This window comes from Mangifera indica, chromosome 13, assembly GCF_011075055.1.
Source record: "Mangifera indica cultivar Alphonso chromosome 13, CATAS_Mindica_2.1, whole genome shotgun sequence".
Classification (NCBI taxonomy): domain Eukaryota; kingdom Viridiplantae; phylum Streptophyta; class Magnoliopsida; order Sapindales; family Anacardiaceae; genus Mangifera; species Mangifera indica.
Window position 1 is genome coordinate 8,542,671 of NC_058149.1, and position 11,777 is coordinate 8,554,447.

Sequence of the window (11,777 nt, forward strand, 5' to 3'; positions counted from 1 at the left end):
GACCGTTAATATACTAATTGTAACACCTCTCTATAGACATATATCATTTAAAAAGAATATGAATTTAAAAAAATATCTTAACTTAAATTCTCTAAAACTCATGAATACATTTGTGGGTGTGCACGATTCTGGTATAATATGGTTTAAAAGCTTTTTCAAACTAAACTGAAAAAAAAAAGTTTGAAAAAATTTCAAACCAAACTGAAAAAATATAGTTTAATTCGGTTTGGATTATGGTTTGAATCTATTAAAAATCATTCACTTTCAAGTCTAGATGGCAAAAAAAATGATGCATAAACATATATGCAAAAGAAATACTATGTCAACATAAATAATACAATTCAAAAGTTCAACATAATCATTGTTTTGCACTTTAATAAGGAAGTTTAAGTAAACACGTTCACTAGCGATTTTTGTGTGACATCAGATGATTTTTGTTAGATTTCAATGTTTTCTACGTTGGGAAACCACTAGAATGGGAGAGGCCTTATTGGGGGTAGGATTGACAACACACTAGAGGAAATCATTGAGCAGAATGGTCATTGAAAAGAAAAAATGAAAATTTTGGTGTGTAAGGCAATGTTTTAAAATTTGAGGGGGGCACATTATCTCCAAAATATGAAAACCCTAAGAACCCCAAATGGGGAGATGAAAAAGTAATTTTTTAAAATTAAGTTCAGTTTTTTATATTGAATTAAAAGAAAAATTATAAGTTTTTAAAACTAAAGTGAAAAATAGAGATAAATTATTCTTTTAAAAATAATGATTTTGCCTTTAACAGTAATAACAAAAATTAACGAATGAATGACTATTTGAGATTTTTTAAGTTAATGAATGAAAATTTAAGAAAATAATAAACTTTGGGGTGGAGGGGTAGGTGTTTGGCCATTCACAAATAGGAAACATGAGTTCAAATTTGTCATAAATGAGACAACATTCCTTTTATTATACAACATTTTTCTAATTATCTTGAAATCACTTATCTGAATTTCCATAATCATAATTAGAGCGTCATTGCTCTTTTACTAAATCAAGATCACAACTACACCTATCAAACCACAACCTTTTGCACTTTATAAGATAGTTACACATGTAACCCTAACTTCCACTAATATAGGTTCCTTACCGTGGGAAGGGTAGAGTAGATACACATTTTAACATTCAATTATAGTTTTAGCTTTTTAATACAACTCTCTTTCATTACTAAGAGTATTACAATATCTTAGACGTAGACTGTTGCTATTTATGACGAAATTGTATTAAAAATTGACTTTTTTATATGTGTCTTTATATTTTTACACTAAATTTAAGAATGGGTCAATCTATTTTCGTCAGTGTAAATTTGACACTAACAATAAATTTAAAATAAAAGTGATGTTATGTATTTATAATAAGTACTATTTTAGATATAAATAATGTGTTATGATATGATTTATTATTTTTTTATTTGACAAAAATAACTCGATACAGTCATAATCGATTTGAATGTTTTGAAGAAGTGTTATTTTAATAGAATTTGTTAGAAATAAATTATAAAAATGTTAAAACACAATATCAATAGTAGTTGTATATTTACAAATTATATAGTTGTAATTACTGATGTTATTTTTTATTTTTATTTTAATATTTTATTTTATTATTAAGTAGTAAGACTGTGACTTGGTTAATTAGAGTATTGATGTATTTTAAAGCTCTTCGTATGTAATTTTTAAACTATTTGTAAATAAGGTAAAATGTTATATTGAAATAATTTGGTGAATAAATTATAATAGTAAAAACACTTTAGAGAGTGAAAATAATAGTTAATTTACGGTCAATTTGAATCAAATCGGATTAATTCAAATATTTAAGAGTTGGATAAGGGTTAAAAAATTTCGATACTATTATAATTTAAATCAGGTTAAAATTGAAAATCTCTGATATGAAATTCGAACTAATATAATACAAAGACGACCCTATGACCAGGTCAAAAACTTTCACACTTCCAATATTATATTATCGCAAGTATAATTAAGTTCAATCTTTCCAAATTTGAAATCTTCAAAACTGGCTTCAAAGAAGTCTTTGGTCTGTCAAACTAGTTGTCATCTAAGAATCTGACGGCCGAATGTTTCCTACAATTCGGATAGAATACTTCGATGCCACACATCTCAACGATCAACTTTTTATCATTAATACATGTTACCTGTAATATTTTTCACCAGAACTTCCGAAATGGATCTATTGGAACCTGTCTAGTCTGATTGAAACTGATTTTTTCAACATTCCCTTTGAGGGTTCAGTTCAGCTAGAATTCTTCAAACTTAACGGAATTGAGGGTTTTTTTTTTTTTTTTTAAAGAAAAAATCTTTCTAAGAATAATCTTTCTGGCTCTATACCAAAAGATATTTATCCATCTTGTTTATCCATTTCCCATAGATATTTTTTTGTCAATAAAATAATCTATAATGTTTAAAATTTCCGCATGAAGAAAATTTTACGTCATAACTTTTAATGAATAGTCTGAATGACAAAAGAAAATATTATATATATAAGAGTAAGTGAGTTCAAATCTTTTTTGATAATATATTAAAATTAAATTTTTAACTTACTTAATTCAGTGATTGTGAGATTTAATCTAATCAATTTGGGTAGTTCTATCTTAAAATAATAATTTGATTCGGATGAAATTTCTCATTACAAAAAAGAAAAAATTGTGTCGCAGAGGGATCAAATCTCCATTCTCTTAATGGAAGCACCACCAAATGTTGTGTTCAGTAGCTAGCCTTATTCAATAGAGGATAAACCGATTCAGCATTCAAGCCGGGCCCAAAAAATCCACAGCACATTTGATACTATGGAGAGATACTTGTCAACTTTTTTTCTTTTTAAAGTAAGAAGTATTATAAACAAGACGAAATGACTGTTTCCGATCCAAGGTTTGATGTAATCCAACTTTTTATTGTTAAATATTAAAAATTCAAATGTCTACTTATTTGTTAAATTTTATTGTTATAGCCAAGAGATAAAATTGTTACTTAATAAAAATTAAAAATTTATTACATTTTCATCAATTTTCGACTATTATTGATCAAGGAAATCAATTGACAGGACAAATCGTTTGTCTTCAAACAAAAATGTGATTTGTCTTTGTCTAGAGATAAAGAACAATCTTCGTTTGGAGATGAAGAACGGTATTCGTCGGTTGGTTTCCTCAATTGGTGGCAACCAAAAATAGAGTGGGGTTGAGAGAGAAGCTAGGAGAGAGGAGAACACTACTGTTGACGTCGCCTCCAATTGCTGGTAGTATAATGGAAAAACCCAAGGGGAGAAATATAAGTTTTTCAAACTTTGGGTGAGAGAATTTGTTAGTTTTTAAAGTTAGGGGATAAAAATGTGATAAATTTTTAATTTTTTTAAATATTTTTGTTAAATAACAATTTTACTTTTAGCAGTAACAATAGAATTCAATAAATAAGTGAATATTTGAGTTTTCGGTAATTAACAGATGAAAAATTAGATTTGCACCAAACCTTGGGTGGGAAACAATTATTTGACCTACAAACAAAATGAGAGTTGAGGCCTCAAAGCGAGCTTACAGAAAATAACTGAAGCTTATCTTGTTTTGAGAAAGAGCAAGATAGCAAAACTAGACAAACAATGAAAACCAAGAGAAGAACACACCACAAGACCAAACCAAGGACAAACCGCTTAGATATATTTGTCATTGAGTCTATTAATGAAAAGCTGATTACTGAGATGAGTACATTGCCTACCAAAATATCACATGACTCCTAATATAAAGATTATTGTCTTTCTGAAATATGACCTTGCCAACATGTGAACATCATTTTCAACACCCCTCCAAATCTTAACGTGAATATATATAGACAACGAGGAATCTCATTTGAGTTGAACTACTTTTTCGGAAATAAACTAACAACATCAAATAGAACAAATTCTAGATTTAATAACCAACCTCGTATTACTTAATTAAATAAATGAAGAATTTAATCTTAAAGTATCATCAGAAGAGACTTAAATTCAAACTCTTTTATATATGAAACATCTTCTTTTGTCACTCAAACAATTCCTTGAATGTAAAAAGACATCATAACATGAATTTTGATGATATCTAGATTGTGTTGATGAGAATAAAAGAGTCGTTTTCCATGTGAATCTTAGTAAAAACACCTGCGATCTGCATATGTGATGGCATGAAGGTAGTTTTACTTTATCTTTGATGGAATTCTTTCTTCTAGCACATGAAAATTCATTTCAATATACTTTGTGCATACATAAGAAGACAAGGCTCGTTGTAAATGGTTGTATTAGTAGATATTTTATTGCGAAAATCGTTAGAGAACTTTCTTTCATCTTCTTTTTCGAGTAGTCATCAGAACAAGTGTGTTTCATCCTACAAAAAGCACACTAAATTAAGGGGTGCAACTTCGTGTAAGCAATTAAGAAGAGTAAAATTATAGAGAAAGTTTCATCAATATAACAACTAATCAACTCTTTAGTATTTCTTTCGTAAGTTTAATTGAAAAAAAAATTAACAACGTAACATCAATCAATTACATATTTTGACATTCCCTTTTTTGTAACCTCTCCGTCTATTGGAAACTAACATAATAATCAACAAAGCCTTATGTAGAAAAGAAAACTTAAATAAGAAGTATATAATTATTAAATATAACCAAGGAATAAAATAATAATACAAAACTGATTTTATTTTCCAACCTAGAATATCAATTTATTGCAATTCACTTGGGCTTTAGATGCAAGTCTTAAAAATAGCCCAATTGGCCCAATACAGCAATTCCGTGGCCGATTGGGCATAAGAACAGCTACTGGGTATGCGGTGTCAATTGGTGAGACGCCCAACCGTTAAATTAATTAGAAGAAAAAATCAATGAAAGAGATTTAAGATATAAAAATAGAGTAATACCATGAATATCTTTTTTAAATATATAAATAAATATAATTATATATATTATTATGTAATTAAATATCATTTTATTTTTAATTTAAAATTATTTAATTACATATACATAAAATAAATATATATAATTTTATTGGATAAAATAAGATATTTGGACATAATAAAATCAAATAAAAAATATGTACACTTGTGAGGTGGGAAATTAGCCTTTCAATAAACAATGATAATTACAAAGAATGACGTAAGATATCGTTTGCTTTTAACTTTTTCAAATAATAGAAAATTATCATAAAGTTTGAGTGGCTACTTTCTTTTACTTGTTTTTTTTTTTTTTTGAGTAAATAACATTGTCCCACCCCAGGTTTGATGTAAAGACACTTTGGTACCTCTTAATAGCGTAGATAATATTTTTATCCAAAGTTAAACTATATTAATGAAAAAAAATTCTGATATAGTGTCAAGAATAAAATCACTGTTATCTTTTTAGTATTTTATTTTTTAAAATTATTATATAACTACAAATTAATAAAAATTTAAAAACTTTTAAATATTTAAATGACATAAAAACTCTCTTATATCTTTTTTTTTTATATTTTTATCCTTTTTTTTTCTATGTTTTTAGTTGTCTCTCACCAGCTCTTTTTTTCTAACAACCCATAACCTTTTAATTTACCTTTTCTATAGTACACTATCTTTCCCTTTTTTTAATACAAATATTGTTGTCCTCTATGACTTTTTCTTTGTCAAGATTTTATACTATCTTGACTCGATACCCATCATTTGATTAAGTCATTGACAACTCAATCAAGTGAAAGAGTCATCAATAGCAAATCAAATTAGGACGCAAAAAAAGATAATAGGGGCTGAAGCTCGTGACCACATTTAGATTGTGACACTGGTGAAGTAGTAGTGTTGGTAGGTAGGGCTCTTTAAAAAATTTAGAGCCTAATTTGCAAGTTTTTAAATCTTTTAATGGTTAAACGTTATATTTAAAAGATTTAGGTTTGATCTATTAGAAAAATTTCTAATTTTGAATAAAAATAAATTACTATTTTACCCTTATAATATTAATTTTTTAAGTTAAAAAAAATATTATATCAATCAAAAAATGGAAAAATGTTTCTGGGCAAGCCTCTGGTTGGAAAAATCAATTTCCTTTTTCATCATTCTCACTTTACACCTGCTTCATCAGAACCCCACTAACTAACTACACAGATATATAATAATCTAGGCTGGCAAATTCATGAAAGTTATGACCTGTCGAATTAATAATTAATTTTAAACATTTCAGGGATAAAGAAAATAATTTGTTAATTACCAACAGGTCCTTTTCTTAGGAAGCCATACAGATAAAATAATTATGCCATTTTAGTGGTGGTAGAATGACAAAAACAATAGCGATAATGTTGAGCATGGCTTCGGAACTGAAGGGCCACAAACACAGGGGATTGTCAATTCAATGGAAACAGACAGTTTTAAGGCCACAGTTTCTCTATTATTCAAAAGTCTATCTAAAACTTCTATAGGACGAGCAATTTTACCTTAAATTTTATTATATTTATTAATAAAATTTAAGGTAAAAGGCTAGCAATAGGTTAATAACTAGTAGTGAATTTCTATGGTGTATGGTTCAAGTAATCTTTTAGGCCAAAGGCTATTATTAAACTCTAATACATTAAATTTTGAAAAATCAAATACTTAATTATCAGTTATTAAAATTAATAAAATTCATTAATATTAAAAATATAATTATAATTTAATTAGTAATATTAAAAAACAATTTTATCTTATTTTTTCACTTTACTTTTAAAAATTAATAATTTTTCCCAGTTAAAGACAATTGAAACTGACCAATAACCCATCTTCTTTCTCTATTGACGCTCTCTCTTGCCTTTAAAGATAGATGAATTGGCTAAACTGGTAGAAGACGAATTGTCAAATTGAAGCATTCATTGTGCGATTTATCAATTTGTCTTTGCCATCAACTCTTTAATTCGTCTTTGTTGTTGTGATCCAAAGACAAATGAATCAACTCTTCATCATTGGGTGATCTTCGGTTGAGACACCCTTCATCTTCGTTTGAAGATCGTATAAACACAAATTGACTCTTTGCTTGTATCTAAAATGAAACCCTAGAGGGGATTCTAGAGAAGATGGGTTGTTAGTGCCGATTGAGAGAAAGTGTTGACAGTGAGAGAGTATAGGTTGTCAGTTGGATTTCGGTAGCTAGAGAAAGGAGAAAAGAAATGAAATCTTAAGGTGAAAAAGTTAAGTTTTCAAAACTTCGACTAGAAAAAATTTTAAAATTTTAAAACTAAAGTAGAGAAATGAGATAAAATTTTATTTTTGTAATATTACTGATTAAATGATAATTATATTAATGAATTTTATTAACTTTAATAACTGAATGGTAGGTATTTGGGTATTTAGATTTTGAAACTTAATGGATGAAACTTTGACAATGAAATAAACCTAAAAATAAGTCTTTTGATCAATCTTTTATTATCATAAATAATTATCCAAATCTATATTAAGGAAAAATGATAGTGATTTAAAGTGTCAATTAGTTTTGTATTTGGTCAAATTACATGTCTTATATTAAAGAGTATGTTGGTATAATTTCTAAAATTTATTTTTTATTAATATATTATTGTCAAATTATGAAATTAATTACTAAATTATTTTTTTAGCGGTCATTTATTGTTAATTTTTTTTTCTAAAATGGTAGATATGTTAGTTGTTATTTTAATTGAAAATGTGGGTATATGTGTCCTAAAAATTTAAGAATTAAGAATAAAATTATAATAAAAATAAGAAAACTTTGTTAATATATTTTTTAATACTTAAAATAAAATGATAATGAAATTACCTTTTATATTAACTGTTACATCATATTTAATAATAAAATATTACTAAAATATATTATTATCTAACAAATCAAATAAATTAATTTTAATAATAAAAAAAAAAGATTATTAACATAATCAAATAACCGTAAAATTAAAAGTAATGCCAAGTTTATAACTTTTTATACTAATATTAAGAACTTAGAGTGAGTTTGATAGAGTAATATTTTATTACTAAAAATGAAAAATTACTCCAATGATAAATTACCTAAAAATTTATTGATTATAAATTATTATTATATTTGATAAAAATTGATAAGTTTAAATGATATTATTTTACTTAAATATCATTGATATAATTATTATAAAATTTTCATTATGTTGTTATATTAATTAAAAATGAGAGTATTTTTGTTTTAAAAATAAATAAAAAATAAATTATAATAAAATTAAAATTACTTTGATAATACTATATTTTTCTACCCAATTACCCCAAAAACAACTTTTACCCCTTAAATACATAAATTATACTTTTCCATTTAAAGTTTCACATGCATGGCAAATACTTAAACTTAAATATTTTTCTTGAAAATTTTAATACTTTACTAGTTTCGCTAACTTGTGATATAATTCAGAACTTAATATACAATTATAAAAAAGTAAAATCGTCGTTTTTCATTTCTCAAATTTTGACAAAAAAGAAAAAAGAAAAATAGAATCGTTTCCTCCTTCTCCGATAACAACCATCCAAGTTCCCTCTTCATCTTTACAAGCTCATTTGGCAGTGTCACTGAGGAAAACACTACTATTTCTTCCATCTTCTTTGACAACAATTCATCACAATCTCACATAATCAATACAGATCCATTTATGGGATGCACCAGAGAGCTTTGGTACCAATAAAACACCGATCTCAATGAACTTGTAAAATGTCAACATTTAAATAATACACAGCCATTACTGGGATGCATCTAGAGAGCTTTGGTATTAATGACACATTGATCTCAAGGAACTTCTAAAATATTAACATGTAAATAGCCTTTACAATAACAACATAAAAAGTGTTACAATAGAAAACAACATACACATCGAGGTGTTCCATGTTCCAATACTAGTTTGCATCCATGCAACTTAACTTTGTTTTGGGGTTACTGTAAGAATACCATTTGCCTTGGTGCTTGGCACAGTATTGATCAATACTGTCCATGTTCCTTGTCTTTGCCTTGAATTCATCTTGGAGTGTAAAGTCCAGAAAATTCACCAGCAGAAGAGAATTTAGTGCTAGATATCATAGATCTGTGAGTTTGTCACCAATTTGAGAGATAGGTGACTACGACCCAACCTTACAAGCACCAAAAGTGTACTATCAATGAACCTTGAAAAAAACCACTGTCTTTTTGACAAAATCAACCACAAAAATTGAAGACGGATGACTATAGTCCGGACCTTGCTTGCACCAGAAGAAGAGTTTTCTTCACGTGACTTACTAATCTCACCACCATCTCCCTTCTTTAAAACACACAACACCTCCGCCGTCGAGCCAAATATGCCCTTTAGTCTTTACCATGATCTCAAAAATGCCACTCACAGACACATACGGTGATAGAGAAGCAACAATACGGTATGTTGATGTGACAAGCTAGAGATATTGTCTTGCATGCATGTGACCTTCCATAGGACAAAGGATATTAGAGAAGTTAATTGATATACGAAGCATAGACTCACTAGTGGAGGAGACCCTGAAGGGTAGGAGTCAAGATGATGGTCCCTTGCCAGAGGTGTGCACGATTTGATTTAGTATGCATTTAAGATTTTTTTAAACGAAATTAAAAAACCGATTTGAAAAATATTTAAACCAAACAAAACTAACAAAATATAGTTTAGTTCGATTTAAATTACGGTCTGAACCCACTTTTAAATATATATTATATAATAAAATTAATTAAATTATAATTCATTAGAGTATAATATAAATATATAAAGTAAATATGAAATATATAAACAACACACATGTAAAAATAATAATAAAATAAATATAAAAAACAAATTATACACCTAATCATTTATTGAAAATTCATGTCAAATATAATTATATATATGCATTTAAAAAAATATAGTTTACAATTTGATTCAATTTGAAAATCTTTAAAACTGTAACCCAAACTAAATATTGTTTTTCAAAAATTTATCAATCTAAATTAAATAATTATATAAAATAAATTAAATTTTAATTTTTATGTGATTTAGTCTGATTTTATAATTTGAATCAAATTAATGACAGTCTTATGCCTAAATTATAGCTATGACAGTGACAACAATGAAGTTATGGTAACGTGGCTTAAGGTGAGGAGGTTTTAGGTGATGAATTGAGGGCGAGGTTGCGCATGATAGACATGGGGTGCAGAGGGGCAAGGTTTGAGCTGGACAGGTTTTTGTGCAAAAGAGCAGCTCCAAGCCCATGTGTTAATATTTACCATTAAGGTTAAATGTAAAATTGTTAATTAAAAAATAAAAAAATAAATATTTTTCTTTCATAGGTTTAAAAACTAATAATTCCCCCCAAAGGTTTGAAAATTTGTCATTCTCTTTTAGGGTTTGAAATTTTTTCCTAGATTTTTCGGTGAGCTTCTCTATCGCAGTCTCTGTCAATCTCTTCCTCCCAATACCCTCTCCCTTATCGGTGCTCCCTCTCCCTCCACATGTCGTTATCGACAATGAACAATTTTAAAACCCACAATTAGGTTTCAACCCTAACGATGATCGATGATAGACGACACTGGAAAGACCAAATGCATGACGAAAGAGATACTGGGGAGATGAATCATGTGAGGATGACGCTGGGGAGACTAATCACGTGATGAAAGAGATGATGGGGAGACAAATCACGCAACGTCGTTCGGGAGATGAATCATGCAATGACCACCCTTGAGGAGACGCTTTTCCTTGTGGTTAAGATCCATCGACCTTCTTCTTTGGTCATCAACAGTAAATTTTAATAGATAAGTGAGTATTTACATTTTTGAAAGTTAATAGGTAAAGATCTGTCTTTTGACTAAACCTTGGGTGGGAAATACTCCTTTGACCCTATTTTAAATAAACAAATAAGTATATATTTATCTCAATCATATACTGATATATATAAATGTGTATATATTTATATACTAAAAATAAATGCGAATTCAAGTAATGTTTTTATATTAGAGTATATAAAAATGAATACTCAATCAAAATTTGATTTATTAAATTAAAAATAGTCATAATAAGACAATAATAGTAATTTTAATTAAGATCTTTGAATTCGGTTCAAAGATTCATAATAAACTTTTGAACCAAGATTCAAAAGTGGTGCAAATAAAGAGAGAGCACGTTTGAAAAATTCCATAATAAAATCAAATCAACACCATATTTATATAAAATCTATTATAAAATTGGAGTAGAAAATTTCCATAATGAAATGAAATCAAAACTGAATTCATATCAAATCAATCATAAAATTGGGGGAGTAGGAAACCTCATAAATATAATAATAATAAAATTATATATATAAATAATTTATATAATTTTATATATAAATAATAATTTATTATTATATAATAAAAAACAATTTATCTTTAAATTAAAATTATTTTATTATATATATATATATACACACACACCCGAGATATTATTGGGAAAATTCAAAAAGTAATAAATGTGCATGGTTAAGTAAGCATATTACTGGAATATTTCCTTGATTCCTTGACCTTTTGTTAATAATTTAAAACTTGGACAATCATAAACCCGCTGGACTCTCCACCCTTCCTATACTATTGACATCTGTCTTGTCTATTCAATTAATCAAAGTCTTCCTGTACTATTGACATCTCCACCCCTCCTACACTCTTATAATTAATGTTGGCGACGATAATAAAATTATTAGTAATTTATTTTAAATATCTCATAATATAATTAAATATTATTTTACTTTTAATTTAAAATTATTTAATTATATAATGATTTATTCTTAT